The sequence below is a fragment of the Varroa destructor genome, unplaced genomic scaffold, assembly GCF_002443255.2.
Source record: "Varroa destructor unplaced genomic scaffold, Vdes_3.0 BEIS01000002.1, whole genome shotgun sequence".
Lineage (NCBI taxonomy): Eukaryota > Metazoa > Arthropoda > Arachnida > Mesostigmata > Varroidae > Varroa > Varroa destructor.
In genome coordinates, this window is record NW_019211455.1 from 23,363,295 (window position 1) to 23,379,690 (window position 16,396).

A 16,396-nucleotide genomic window follows, 5' to 3' on the forward strand; every position below is an offset into this window, starting at 1 on the left:
AATTTCAACCTATCTAACATTTTAATCAACAGACGACATGCTCTAGCTATAAGTGGGCCGTACTTATAAATAGGCTTTTCATTAAAATGTGCCTAATAAACTTCTGGAGAGGGAGGCACACGTCGTCTAGCTCTGAGGGGAACGCGCGCAAATTTATTACGAAAACAATTCATCATGAAAAATATTCAAATATAGATAATGAGTTTTAACTGACCGAGACGATTGACGAATCGCCTCGGAAGACCCCTTCGATAACTCATTTCAACAGATACGAACTTTTTCGAAGACTCTCAGCAGCTTCACTATGATCGATGACCACGACGGGATATCTGGGTTGCAAAATATTACCTATAGTCGTTTTTTTCTCATTTTAATTTCAATACATTACTGCTATCAAGGTCTTGTTGCGTGCATCGTAGTCAATGTAATTATATTACGCGCACTGTGCCCGACCGAGCAAGCAGCGATCCCTACCGTTGATAAGATAGGAACCACTCTAATGTCACAATCAATAGTGCAGTAGTTCATGTAAACGCTCTTAGTATGACGTATGAATTGTAGTATAACGTAATGTTTGTCCACCGTAACACAGATGATTCACTTCACAAAACGTCTAATCGGCGCTTATTAGGTCCCGCAGTGCGGGATTTCATTCCGCATAGCGGACGATGGGCGCTTGGCCTCTCTGGCCATAGAAATCCCAGCGCGTCCGGCGTTAAAAGACGTATCTATGCGGTGGTCGCAAGTGGTGATTAATAGTATAAATATTTAACCACCTTTTCGGTATATTTCCGGAACGAACGAAAATCGGATGAAGCTTTTGTCATCCTGGTGACTCATTGGTACGCCCGTACGAACGATTGTTACGTTGTTCATATATATGCGTGTCGGCCTTCTTGTGTGCTAGCGTTATTGTATTGTATCATATAAGTTCAAGTTAATGGGGGGATCTATTACATGTATTGAAATATACTACGTACCTCGTTGCTACTCTTTTTGCTGATCTGAGATTTCTGAAATTGGAATGAAATTTACTACAGGAAGCATATCTTCTTTAAAGATCTTGCGGTAGGGATAACACAGACATTACGAGGTGCTTCTCTACTTGGCCTACGAGGAGTCGTTTGGACATCGTTCCACTCTCTCGTCTAAATTTCAGATCACACATGAATCAAACGATTTGTGGCTACGTTTCAATAGGACCGTCATCTAAGCGACGAACTTATTACTTATCTAGATATATTTTCTTGTTGATGCATGTGATCCAAACATAGTTTATAAATGATACGTTTATTTTTATTAAACTTTGATCTCATTCAAGCGTCTATAAAGATACCTCTCGAATGAATCAGATATGATTTTCAATATTTCAAACCTGAATTTTTCCAATAGTCTTTCTTTTCAAGTTAGTCTAGATAGGTTTGTTTAGCATGGCTAGTTGACAATTGAACGGTGCTTTGTAAGACTGAAACTCTGTCGCAATGGCGGTGAATGCCTTTCGTTTTAAAGAGATTATTGCTATATATATGTGTGCGTATTGGGTTTTGTAACCTTCTTTTTGTTTGCTTAACGGCGGAATACAGATACATGGTGGATCAAAATGAATGATATGATTTGTGCGTGTGCTTGATGACTCCTTGAACGACCGATTGCTACACAATTTGGACTGATAATCCATACCGCTACGCACGACAACAGTAACGATAATAACGTTCCAACATGGCTGTGCCCAGTCCATAGCTACAATCATCGTGATAGGATCTCGTTTCTTGTACCCGATTTCGCTGGGCGCCGGAAGTGGGCATTTGAACGTACAGGATTTTCCCATTAAGAAACCCGCAGCGGCAATAGACATCTCCATAATCTGCGGCTGGGTCTAGACAGCTGCAGCTTCTACAGGCCGGCCGAATCTGACCGCCATAAGGGAGTCTCTTGAGTCTGTGTCTGGTCAATACAAACCAACAAAGGAGAGGGACCACAAGAAATTGAAATAACAAACGAGTTGATGACAACAATCTGTTCCTGGCCATCTCTGAAGCTTTGGATCGCTGTTGGATGCAGAGGCCAAATGATCATCGTTGGTCACAATTATTAGCTCGATCAGGCTGGCTCGTTCCTGTAGTAAGATACGTCGATTGACTCGTGACAAATTGTCGAACGGTTCTGTGCGGAAACGTCACTGATGCAAGAGGATAACGTGGTGAATATTCGGTAGATTATGAAGGCGAGGTGTATTCATGGTAAAAATGCTCAGTAGCTAAGCGGTGGCTTAGTCTACTGTGTGTGCTTTTCTATAGGCGGTGGTTCATGGCAGAGTTCGTAGATCCGCAAGAACTAGTTGTCATCGTTCCGACTAGTCGAAGGCGATCATTCCAAAAGGATAAAGAAAATAAGACCTGTGCTATGCAGCCCTAGACACTGATATATTTCAGTCTCGGCAAATTCTGTTAGTAGTATAAGATCGGCATTCTGTCGACTGGCATCGAAATAGAACAAATACTAGATGTCTACTGATAATGAGTCGCTGAAGTATCGTAAGCACGCCCAGATAGATACAGAATCGATCTGGATGGTACTGAACTATTCGAGTAACATACTTTATGTGGCTGGTAATGGATGACAGATCAACATTAGTTGTATTGCGTCGCGTAGGCTGGATGTCGCCACGGTTTATGGTCTAAGGAATCTGCTCGATGAGGTATGGTACTAGGTCTGAGGATAGCATTAGGAACAAGGCTGCTGTAAGTGGATGAGCCTTGCTGACCTACTTTTGTTGCCGACGAAAACGACCGAGCCATAGAAAGTTACGGATAGATACAAAACAGTGGTCTGATTCGTTTCGCAAGACGATATGTAAGAGGAAATAAGGCAGTGCAGCAAAGATTCTGTTAGGTAGAACCATATACGAGGCTATATAACCTAAAAAATAACAAAACGTTTCCATTATACAAGTGACAATCGAACAAATCCAGTTCAAGTAGAGTGAAAACAGCAAACTGATGGCGACCATTCGATAAATTAAAAGCTAAACATAATAATAAACAGCAGTTCATTATCTGAATTTCTTTGAAAAAAGATGCCATTCGTTACCGTGCATTATGTTCTAGGTTTTGAATGCTCGTCTGCTTGGGATAAGTACGAGACCTTAGAAGTTGGTTAGCTTATACTATGGGCTATCAATATGATAAATATTGCCTTTACTAATTCGTCTAGGAGCGTCTTTAGCTCCACTCAGCTGTTCACTTGAGGTCGCCTAGGCTATACAACGCGAACACGTACGAGCATCTCATTGAGAATCTCACTAACTGCGCCGCTGGTAGACAGTGGTGGAGAAACAGAACGCGGGCGTCTAGCTCCGCAAGCTGAGTAATTTTGTCGAACGATATATAAGATTAATTAAATTCTAATAATAAATAAAGATCTGGGCACAATAGAAGCGTCAGGTCTAGAGGGAAGATTTAGAGAAAGGGAAGGCACACCCGCAGATCCGCAACACTTTCGAGAGCAGCAGTCGATTATCACTTTAACCGTAGCTTCCTTTCGCCATTGCACTTCTCTCCTTGGTGGGTGCCGTCCAGTCGCTTGTTTGCTAGCTTTCGTTTTCTCATCATGACGATTCCACTTCCATCATACACCGCTTTGTCAGCGTCATCATCGTCGCAACGGTCACCGTCCACCGAATCATTTCTGCTGCAGGAAATGGCGCTACTACATCGACAGCGAGAACGACAGAGCGCGGAAGAGATAGATTCGCCAGCCGCACGAGCTTGCAGCTATAACAGTCAGCGTCAACAGGCCACCGTGGCGCCATTAGAGCTTTCGCCCCCTGAAAAGCTGCGTTCTTCCTTGCGAATCTGATCGGTCCAATGAAAGATCGAGCCGCCACATCAGGCTCAACTTGGTATAGTCTAGGGTGAAAAATATCTTCTACCATTCACCCGACAACGGTGTGTACAGAGCTTGCGCACAGGCGGTTACGCAGAGAAGGGGAAACGACTTCCTGGCGAACTAGGTAGGGTTGCCCGACCAGAGAAGGTCTGCCGAATGAGCGTGGCTAAGGTCGACTTCGTTTCACCGGACTTGGTCCTACTACAAGCGATCCAACGAGGCGTCGTCAGTGGCGATGACCGGTGGTCAATTCGTGTCGCCGTGCCCATATTGTTTGCCCTTTTCGCTCGGGTCCTTTGTGTTTGTGGGTTGTATTTGACATCGATAATAGCAATGCTATGAAAGCATGGCGGGGTAATTTCAAGTGCTTGCACTGTTGACTTTGCCTGACGATTGTAGTCATAGGATGGATTAGTAACGTTTGTCACAGATTCATTATCCACGACATTAAACCTACATGACGGCACATAGTTCCTCGTGCCGCCGGATACAAGCCGTAATAGTCGACAATAGAAAATGGCCGATATAATTGTATTTCACTGCTGTAAAAAATGCGGGCTACAGGCCATTGGCTGTTCTAAGGAACGGCGAAATAGAAAACAGAATTTTGTAGATTCTGGCTCACGTCCGCTGTCGTCTTCTGTTAAAAATCTTCGAATTACCTGGAAAACACTGAACATATGGGTCGTTAGTTTCTTGGCAATTTAGAACAGTTTAAATTTATAGTTTTTTTTTACAACATCTGATATATTAACATGAACAACGTTTAGGAAGCGTTGCATGTCCAAGAAGATACCGTCTCGAAAACCACGTACGGTGGACTCATGCTGTTTAACCCAGGTATTAACCCACTCTAGGCTTGCAATTATGGTCTTTGACGAAAAAATTATAGCGCTTTTATTCCTAGAGAAAATAGCGTTGGCAGTTGTCTTACATAATAACTTGATGTGTGATGCAATAGTCAGCTCAATCAAATTTTGCACTACATATAGTTATCTGTTAGGCCGGCCCCAGTTTATATCATCCGCTTTATATTTATCTTAGTGAAAAAAACGTCGCAAAAACTTTGCAAGTTTAACGTACCTGTTTTAATTTGGAAAGCAGCCGATCGATTCGGTAGCAGCCGGCAACCGAGTCAAATGTCGACTCTGTTAAACCCAGCTGTTACGTCTAAGATGGCGTAGAAGCGCTCCCAAGTATAAATAGGGAAAAAATAAGCTAAGGCTATAACTAGTCTAGCTTGAGCAATATCGGGTTGGTCAGCTCAGTTCGGATAGAAAGTGGGGTACATGAATCATAGTTGTCTTCTCTCGACTATTTTATATTATCGTCTGGTCACCGTTATCTATGAACACGCGTTCTTATAGCGTCTACTCGACCTACTCGAGCAGATATTAATCTGTGAAGAGCCGCAGGTGTAACAGAACATTAACTGTCGACCACTTTGGCAATTCAGATATAGACCGTTCGATAGATTTATGTTGTGTCGAGCAATTCGAATTCGTTCTACAGAATACCTAGAACGTACCGCCCTGCGCTATGCGTTTTCTATGGACCTTAACACTGTGACGTAGCTGAGTACTTTTTTTTAAAATTTTTTTTCTAGTTCGTTTATAAATGAAGAGGGTAACAGTAGTATATGATTGGACCCACTTCAATCAATATCTAATAGGTACATCACGAAATATCTAAATATATATTTGCAAGAAAAGCGACGAGCCACAGTATAAACAGGTAGAATATAAAATTGAATTGTTTTTTTCGTTTGGTTGGACGTACATGTAGCGTTAAGGATTAGCTACGGGATTTCGGAAACAGTGTATCACATAAAACTTCACCCATTACACTGATGAACAACAGTTCAAATTAGAAAAATTATAGGGAATTTTTACTTTGGTCGTTCGTTTTTTTCTATAAAACTAGCCAGGAGAACACACGAACCCTAAAGCTTCCATGTTTTAATTATTCAATGAAAATTGCCAGTTGATGCTTTTCTACAAGAATATTATCCTACAAAACATATTTCCTGGCGACGTCTGTCGATGGTTTATACTGGCCTCGCGCAATGGTTTTCAAAATTGACCGCGTTAAACGCTACCTTCGGAATTCTTATCTTGCCGCTATCAGTCTAGAATTGTTATCACTAAATAGCAGTTCCATTCGTGCAAACTATCCAGCTGCAACCGGTCGTGTCTACGCTACAGTGACATACTGGCTCAACGATCCTTGTTCTAGCCGGCACGAGCTGTTCACAGAGGTAGCTGCTTCTGTATTATTATTCTATTAAAATAACACTAGTTACAGTATTCCCTTCATAAAATTCTTCTAATCATCTTCGTTATCTTCATTATTACCATCATCAACAACGACATAGCAACGGCACGCGACACGACCATTCTGCTTGTGTCTTGAAAGGTTGGCTTCGGTCACGTCATGTCGCGGCTGTCATCTGCGAATCTGAATGAGTGACTCAATAGCTGCACGAGTGAAACACTGCGCAGCTATGAGACAAGCATCATATCGTCAGTAGGACAAACAACGACAGATCCATATTGCCTCTTCCCCTATCGCATATGCGTAGGCCATTAGAGAGCCTGTGCAAAGTCCCCTGTATCTTTTGCCCTCTTGCTCCTTTCGATCCTGCGTCAGTTCCGCTCTCCTGGGCAATCGAATCAGTTTCAATTGATATTGCCTGTTGGCAGCAGCCTTCTCCGTTCCTTCTAACAGATTTTGGTTTGACGCCCGATTGCCCAGCGGTCCCTTTAGCAGACCTCAATAATCGACCCTAATTCCACACTATCGTGTTCACACAGATTCTCACCATCATATGTATATGTATGTATGCATGTAGGTAAAATTTTCATACGCAGGAACACACACAGACGGATACGAAGCGCGTTTCGCCACAAGGCAGAGCTGGTACGGCTCGAAACATCTTCTCGGTTAGATTTGAGCTACGAAACAAAAGATATCGTTATCGGCACTAGCCACGGCCATGGCTTCGCATCTCAGGCGACAACTTCACGAAGGGTCGATCGACGGCGTCAGAAAGGCGGCAGCATTTCCATATCGTTCACACGTATATATTCACTTCCCTCCCTGTATAAAAAAACAAAAAAGAAAACATGCATTGATAGAGCAATAGAACGGCAGGTGGCAACACATCGTGTAGAACGCGCAGCATCGGACATGAATCGCGATGCGCGACAGCGCTATATAACGCCACCATCGTCCCAATATTTCACTCTTCTTTGTAGTCGGCGCACCGCCTGTTCGTGACTTCTATTTCGCGTCCAGCAAAGGTGAAAATTATTTTCATTTGAAGTGTTTTTCCAAGCAACACACCGCAGCATCTTCGTGTTGCCGCGACGACAGCAGCAGCAGCAGTAGAAATCTGACTAAGCAAGTCAGCTTGAATTATTTGTAGCGTTCTAATAAAGCAAGCCGGATATTATTATTTCTATCGATTACTCATTCATTGACTAGCTTTGAATGAGTTGGACCACACGAAGACGCCATTTGTCATGGGAGTAACTGTTTGGTTATGGCCAGCAGCAGAAAACATTCGGCAGAAATGGAAAATAGCGAGAGGAAAGAGTTATTACATTGTTTTTATTTTCGTCACTGTTTGCGATCGAAGCTGCGGCAGTCGATGGTGGAGTCTTTACGTTATTGCGCAGCTAAGTGATTCAATGACCATTTGAACTAGTTAAGATTCGTTCGCAGAAGTCTAGGTAAAATGGCGGTGTGTTCATTTGAAATGGACGTGCTATTGAACCGCGAAAATTTAAATGTTCTCCTCGGTGTGTACACTTCTGTTCTTCAACTAAACGGCCGAGCGCCAGCATAAAGTAGCATTTGGAGATATCGTATATCAAAGTTAATCCGGTTAGTCGAGCATTTATGACTTATAGGACTTTGTTGTTTCGTTCAAGCATGGAAATGCGGTAGAGAAATCACGTCGCGCACGGCGATAGAGTAAACGACTAATCTGTAACATCTAATGACCATCCGCTAAGGCTATTCACTTCCAGAAGTAGTACGACCATTATCCGAAAGACCGCTTGTGCGTGCTGAACGTATAAACATCACTTGCCTTAAGTGCCGCGTTCGGACACTTGAGAAGACCCGTTACGAGTATCGTATCGTTCTAAATATTTACGTGGGTGCGAGTGCCCTCATAAACAGGTCACCTTGGTACTGTATAAGAGAAGGGCGCGATTTAGAAGTACCTGCTTATGATAGCTTTCGGGTCCGGTACCTCAAAGGAGGTGACCTCGCCTACGAAATATTGCCGAGAATAGAAAACAGCACACAAGCCGAACCAGTGTTGTTACCAGGCGGTTTTTGGCGGCGTTTCTCTTCTGGACCGAGTCTGTCAAAGACGCTAATGTATACTAATGTTAATTTGCAGAAATGCTTGTATGTGCCCCAATCAACTGGTCGTATGGAGCACGTTTCATAAAGTCGCTAGTGGACGAGTCACTCGTCGAATCTTATGTCCGCCTTCTGTCATTTTTAAGGAGCAGAGCTCTTAGAGAATTTTGTACCATACAGATCACAGCGGCTCACGCTTTATAATTGATAATGACTAGATCATCTCAGCTAACGAGGTACCACAGACATATATGCCGAGACATAGCTATACGCGTAAGGTTATTTCGATTTGCTGATACAGCCTAATGGTTTTTCAGCTCATAATAGAACGGCTGTATGCAACTTGTTAACGCGTTAGTGATCATAGTTTTTTACCCATATTTAACGTCTCAGCTATTTCGAAAGCGTAAGTTTTTCGTCTTCCTACCCACTGCATCCATTTCCGCAGTTACAGGTTATACGGTGCCACTGACGCAATCAATCTTGATTTGTTTCCCCTAATGACTCGGTGGTTTTTTTACCTCGAGCGAGCGGCCGAATCACAAACTATCGCTGTCGTGCCGAGCCGAGCCTGTCGTTGTACACACATTAACAAGTATTTATTTTATTTGACAATCAATTTTCAGCTAACTCTGCCGCCTGTCGCTAAACGGCCAGCTGTCAGCTTTTGTAAATCTCCGGGTATATATTATGCAAAACAGCTAATCGTGTGACTAGCCAGACCACTTTACCTTGACATCCATTTGTTTCGAACATCAAAATAGATTAGACATTACGATTATAGTCTATTTTTGCGATAGTTAATACTTTTGTATAGATTTTTATCTAAAAGACATTCAAAAAATAATTTTTTTGAAAAACCTGCGACGTAAACCAACACTGAGCAAGCTTTATTATTGATATTTTACGTACAAAGCATCGTACCTGTAGCAATAGCTGAGTGTTGTATGTTTGATACTATCGTCTCTGTTATTATCGTCTCTGTTATTATCATTATGATTGTTCATGTCAGCAACATCCGCATCTGCGTCATCAGCATCTTAGTCGCGTTCGTACTTCGATGCCGAATAAATAGAAAAGGCTGTTACGGCCTCGTCGTTACGTCGAAGGAGCGGCAGCGGCAGCGGCGGCAGCAGCAGCAGCAACAACAACAACAACAAAAGAACGCCTGTAGACGCTCGTGGAAACAGGAAGACCTCGTTAGCTCTGCGCCGCGCCATATAACTAAACAAACAAAAAAATTTAACCGTCATCATCTAATGGTACTACAGCCAGTAATTGCAATGATGATGATATTGGTATTCCATAATTGACGATGGCTCTGATCAAAAGTCTGTTCGGCTATCTTTCTGTCCGACATTCTTTGTCCTTTCGGCAAAGAAACATCATCCCTTCGTGCTCCTGCGCCTCCTCTACCGCCCCTATTATGCTTCTCGTTGAGGTTGCGTAAATCGTGTAAAAATGCGTTATTTCTGCATTAATTTACTGTGTGCCTACGGAAGAGGCAAGTGGTATGACATATTCTACCGCGTCGTGTGTGAGTATTTGTCAATGTGTGCGCTATATGAGAGGCGCCACCTGTTGTGCGGTAACAACCACAAGGGCCATATATCTATCTAACTAACCGTATGTGATATTTGCTATGACCGGCTGACACACTGACTACCCAATCAACCGACCGACCGACCGACCGACCGACCGACCGACGGAAACAGCAATCGGTACCGAAGACGACATGTTCGTAAAAACATATAATGTAATTTGTGGTCTAAGCCCCTACAAGGATAAATAAAGGTGCGTTCGAGTGTATCGTGCTGCTCGTGCATGCACACGCTCTGTTAGACGATTCGGCAAGTGGTCGTAGTTGCTGACATCGCCATGAATCGGAATCACAGTCGCTGATCTTTGAACCTGTTGGTGCCATTGCTGCTGCTTTGATTATTCTTACGAATATTTTTGCTACCAGTACCGCTGCTTGTGAGCATTTATCGAAGCACAGTTTCTATTGAAACTGTTCATGCAGTCGTCATTACCAGTATACCAGAACCGCTATGACGGGGTGCCAGTCTCCAAAGAGCGTCAGGTAAACTGGTGTTGATTCCCTGCGCTAACACAGCGTCGTGTGCAGTATCGTGCTTTGTGCATTTTTACATAATGGACTGACGAGAGGTGCGGTGACGGAGATGCTGCAGCACTGTAAAGTGCCCATGATAAACATCCGACGCGTTTGTCCAGTAATGATTAACGACTCGTTGGCTCGTCTGTTCGTCTATATTTTCACAAGGCTAGCTAAAGCAAAGCAGACAAAGAAATTGACGATATAGAAAAGGAGTGGAAGCTACAGGTACGGATGGATAGATAGATAGATAGATAGACAAATGCTGCCGCTGCCGCTGCCGCTGCTGCTGCTGCTGTGGAAGTAGCGCAGCAAAGTCTGCGCAATAGCGATGACTTCTTGAAGTGTTGAGAAAAACAAAGCAAGCAAAAAGAAAGAAACGGGCAAACGAAAATATGATGATTCGTGATAGAGGACAGTGACTTTATTCGGTCAGCGAGGGTGGCAATTTTTCCTAGCGGCAAACCCTGTTCTGCTGCCTAAATTCCTTTCTAAACTGGAGCGCTATGCAATGACGGCAATAACAACATCGACGACAACAACGGTACTTCTGACGTCTTCCCTTTGTTTCCGCCCTTGATCAGAACGGGCCGGCTATTACGATACGCATATAAAGCGGCCTGTGCGTAGACAGATACGCGTATGCAAATGATGACCATGTACGTACACATCTGAAGATACTGTAGGCATTAAGTGAAACCAGTATGTGCGCAGTGGTTGAAGTAACATGAAAGCGGCTCCATGATGATCACGAAAAAAGCCAATAGGCATGGGCTCAACCATGAACCCGTTGTCGAACAAGTTCAAATCATGACGGTGAGACCTATGAAAAGTATATGTTTAACGGGAGATACTGATAGCAGTACTATATATAATAATGGGAAATGAGCGGTGGTCGGTTCAATTGGAATAACTTGAAAAGCCTATAAGATTTTTGGTAAATATTAATAATTTTTTGTGTGTTCTTGTTCACCTACCATTGGCTGATTATTAATAGTGGAATAAATTACGATAATTAAAAACAAACACTTGAATAGAAATAGTTGATGGTAGGTATATATTATGTAATTAATCCTTGATTGAGGAGCACTTCCATCTGGTTCATAAAGATGCCATGTATTTGATAGCTATATTTGTAACAGTTGACACAAGACCTGGCACTAAACTCATGGCAATGACTGTATTTTCATAGAATTATTTATATGTCATAAATGTACCTAATTAATGTAAAATCAGTCTTGCACAGGAACTCGTCACAGAAGCAGGGTAAAGCGGCGGCCTCTGGTTTAGATACATTGTATTGGCCAGCATTTACTCGATTCGTTAGTTGGTCACGTGTGTCGATCGGTAGACAGAGAAAAGTCGGAAGCAAACTTTTGCTGCATGTTTATTTTTACCAATTTTCCAAAAAAAGCAATAAAAGCTATATTTTTTTAAAAAATTTATTTGCATATACAGTCAGTAAAAGGCGGACCTATCAACATATCGTTCACCGAATGTTATAGCTTTATTTTATGAACCTCATAATTAAATTAATCATATTTTGCTGGCATGATTAATATTCGTGTTTTTATATATCCCATCTCGGTTCAATGATTTGCCAAAGCTTTGTTTTTCTTGTTCCTTTTTAAATATCTTCTAATTTTATGTAGGGAACACCTTACTAGTATATGGTACACTAGCACTTACTGGTAGCTACGCTAGCGCTCACAGACAAAACGGCTGTCGTGATTGACAGCGTTGTCCACATTTTCAATACATCGTTAATTTACCTATTTAATAGCAGTAACACAGTCCATTTTTACAAAATTAGAAGGAAAAAAGCTGGTGTCGTTACCGCCCTCAACTGGTGCCGATGGAGTGAACGATTGCCCGTTCATCCCTAAGCGAGTGAAGAGGTGCGATCATCAAATTGGCGCGTATTAACAGCGTTGCAGAGTTGGTGGCGCCAGTGACGAACCGATCATATTCATATGCATATAGAGGCCACAGCGACACCAGCAGCGGCGGCGGCGGCGGCGGCGGCGGCGGCGGCGGCGGCGGCGGCGGCGACGCTAACAACGGTATGAACGAGAACGAAAATCTAGATGTTAATGGCGATGACGCACACCGAAAAAAGGCCAACAGACAGACTGGTGGATTGACGGATGTGCCGAGCGGCGAAGATCGCAAATCGACTAGGACAACTCTTATTCTGACACGGCTGTGATTTTTGCTGTAATTAGTAATGTTGGAGCTGCAGCTTCCAAAAGCTCGGCAAACACTTTTGCTGTCGGCATCGAGTCATAGATAAATTTATTTAATGAGCCCGCAATATTTTACGCTATACGTTAATGTTAAATAAAATCTGTTTTCTCAGCTCAGCAATGCTGATGCTGCTACGGTCTAATCTAAGATGCGACAAAATCAATATCGATAGAGTTATACTGTACGTACAGGCCGCTCTATAGAGGAAGCGGGCTGTATGTTGGGTTATAAGCCTGGGTCGACTATCCGGTCAGCGTGTATAGCAGATAATTCCCGAGTCACTAGCTTTAAAATTTACGCGGACGCAAAATCAATTTTGTTTTCTGCATTTGAATTCCGTTTAGGTAGCAAAAAGCTGCTCCAATGTGACAGGGGAACACGACATAGGTCCTGAAAGATTAATCCTGAGCTATCCGTACAGCGAATGCGTGATGGAGGAGACAATTCACACGTAGACGCCTCCTTAAGGACATTTGTTGTTAATTTTTCTGCCTGGTACACTGATTTTCATGTGTTGTTATATATTTATTTATTTATTTGTTGACTGCTTTGGGCCTTAAAGCTAAAAAGCCATAAAACATTTCCGTAAAATTGTGTCGATAGGCAAGCATCACATTGATTCTAAATGTAAATAAAGATACTGTTGTTTCACTGGTTGTGTATTTCTGATCATATATTCACAATGAGCTCTTGCAGACCGTTTCAACGGACTTCTTTCAAAAAGCGCCAATTTAATTTTCGAGCAATCGAGAAGTTGACCAAGTTACGTGTCCATGATTTTTTTCCATAGCTCGGGTAGCATGACAATGCGATACGCAATTTTCATTTCATTCATCAGGAGAAAGATGTCTGTCGTATGAGAATATATATCATATAAGTCTCTCCGATAGCATTTAGCTTCACTGAACCTAGACTTCACAGCTAAAATTTGTGATTTGGCCATTTAGCTAGTATGTCTCTGCCTGTAATATTCGTTACCTGAACGGACCTAAGCCGAAATTGGAACTGACTGCACAAAAACGTTCAGGCAGCGCGAGGACTTGTCACAACCGATTCTTGATCGTTGTACATTGCTTCTAATGTTTCAATTTGCGTACACGGTACTCCTAGCATTGCATCGCACAGAAGGCCCGAGCATGTACACATATCTATGAGGATTTAGCAATCGGAGATGCGATAAAAGCGTTTGTTGAAACGCCTTTATTCAGATTCTAGATAGAGTGCCTTGAGCACAAGTAGAGTCCCTACAAATATTAATTTCCTTTTATCACTTTTTTACGATTATGTTACGTATACAGGCCAAGCGGACGGAAGAGGTGATTAGTGCTTATTGTCAAAATGTATTATCGAAACAAGGCGCCCAAAACAGCTCTGTCGCTTTCGTCTCAGAGATTTTCATGTAAATATGCCGGCCGGCTACGAGAAAAGTTAATAAAACTATTGCGAAAGTTGAATGCGACCATACGTGAACAGCCATGACACCTTTAAGGAATTAAACATCCCTCGGAAAACAATTTTAAAGAGGGCGTTTGAAGAAAGACGGCTATAAAGGAATAGTCCGATATTTAGAACCGACATGAATTCACTTTATCGTACTGCCATCAGCGAAACCCTATGGAAAAGCAACAAAATCGGATCTTTTTCAAAGCGGTTGTCAAAAACATGTCATCATATACAACAATAACGAATAAGAACGTACCCCACAATCTATGGGAAGGTCCGTACCGACGCTAAAGAAGCCGATGCTGTGTGTTTCCTGAACCTGGAAAGAAGTAGTACGCTATTCTATGCTGCCGCCTGATAAAACGTCAATGGTAGACCACATACATGTTCGAGAGGACTTCGATGGAGAATTTCAAATGTACCCGCCGTATAGTCCGGATTTCGGCGCCATTATTAGAAACCACTATCACCTGTTTCGGGCTCTGCGGAACTTCCTTACTAATGTTCGTTGCATTTTCATAAAGGGACAGAGAAATCACTTGTTACATTTTTTCAGAAATCATAGAAGCTCTAAAGTGACGAAATTATGATGTTATCAGAAAAATGGCGGCAGGTTGTCCGTCGAAATGGCGCATATATCATTTAGTAATGTTATTTTAATATATCGAAGATATCTGCCTTGATTTTAGTTTAAAACGTTCATTTCTCCGCAACTGCTGTGAGAATTTACTTCGGTGGTAAGGCGGTTCAACGGGCTAAAAACGGTACCCAAATGCTAGATTGAAGGTGTAACTACTTTTAACAGGCCAATGCACATTTTTTACTATTTATTTTATATTATATTATATTACTACGTATTTAACTCATCGCATGGTGATCAATTACCCTTTTTATCATTTTTGAAATTTGTAAATCGTACCTACCTTCGCTGTTTACATCAGTGTACGTATAAGGTGATGAAAAAAAGGATCTCTCTTGCCTTATAATTGATTTTTTATCTCTGTTTTCTGATGTAACTTTTTTTATTCATTACTTTTGGATTTAAATCAAGTCAATGTTTTCCCTTCCACAGTTCCGGCAACCTTTACCGATTGTATACAAACAAAAGGGTTAATTCCAGCTTGTTTCAATACCATCTCTACCAACTATTCCAACTGCCACGACAGTTAGAAAGCATCTTGCCATACTAATTTTCAGCAACCCGTTCCTCCCCAAACAACTAGAACGATTAAACGAAAAAGAAGAGAGTCTCATATTTGTTGATGAAGTTTAGATTCTTGTACGTTTACAGATTCCACCAATACTGAGAGCATTGGCGCCATGTCTGGCCGGCATTGGCGCCAGTCATAATGTAGACGGTGCATAGATATATGAACCGAAGACGCGACATAGGAAACAATATGTCTTTCTTTTGACTGCCCTCTTCTACAATAAATGTCTAGCGATCAAAACGAGCGGGCGGATGTCATAGCGTTCAAGTAACTGATATGTCGGTCACATTCGGATCATTTGTTATGCTTGCCGGATTTGTTTAGCTGTAACATGTTTTTTTTCCAGTGAACCAGGTAAAAGTGGGACGGCGTGGACATAGGAAGAGAGTTTTTCCGGACAAATCAATGAGCAAAGCAGAAGAAAACGAGTAATGGAAAAGTGTCGCTCCCTGAGCTCATTCGGAGCTTATAATGCTAATACTATTAATAACACTAGCACCATTTCAGAAGTATACCAAACTCTTTTCACTGGTCTTGGAAACAGATATCGTTATAGTAAAAAACAGAGTCAGTGCCTGTATGTCCCGTGTTGAGGAAGTTACGCGGTTGTACGTTTATCATTTGTTTGATAACAAAGGGAAAAAAAAAATATATATATATATATATACATATATATACTTTTTTTTTTTTATATATAAGATATATCTATTTTCAAGATGGCGAATTGAACACTCATTCGTGTATCTAAAAGATTAAATGCAATTGCACACACAGGATTCAGATGATATGAAGAAGAACTCCGAAGGAGACGGGCTAAAGGTGTGTACTAGCTAATGGTTAGGTCACTTTGATTGCATCTTTTTCAGGGTGTGTTTATTCCGAGATCTCATCGTTTAGTTTATAACCGAACATCACATAACCCGATCCGTCCGGCCAATTCGATGTACATGCTTGTTTATAACGCACATAGTATGAATGACGGAAAACAATACTGGCCAAATGGCTGCTCGTCTGTCGTTCCGTCTCCCGATGACGTATTCGCTTGCACAGCTTCACGTATTCGTGGACAACATCCTCCTCGAACTTTTCTGTCTCTTTGTTCTGTGTCATTTTC

The 16,396-nt window shown here is 42.0% G+C and overlaps 1 protein-coding gene and 1 long non-coding RNA gene across 18 annotated transcripts in view; one reads left to right on the top strand and one right to left on the bottom strand.

Moving 5' to 3' along the window:
- Positions 1-13,279, top strand: part of LOC147757539 (uncharacterized) — a 35,373-nt gene extending 22,094 nt beyond the window's left edge. For 5 of the 17 annotated variants that reach the window (XR_015320758.1, XR_015320753.1, XR_015320754.1 and 2 more), the window contains one exon: positions 12,195-13,279. The gene's annotated coding sequence lies outside the window, so the exon portion shown is untranslated. The other 12 variants (XR_015320748.1, XR_015320746.1, XR_015320747.1 and 9 more) reach the window with 12 other exon arrangements.
- Positions 11,806-14,465, bottom strand: LOC147757540 (uncharacterized). Its single transcript, XR_015320759.1, has 2 exons — positions 14,328-14,465; positions 11,806-12,435 (listed from the first exon to the last, which is right to left on the bottom strand). It is a non-coding gene; the product is annotated as an uncharacterized LOC147757540 (long non-coding RNA).
- Between the last annotated feature and the right edge of the window lie 1,931 nt (positions 14,466-16,396).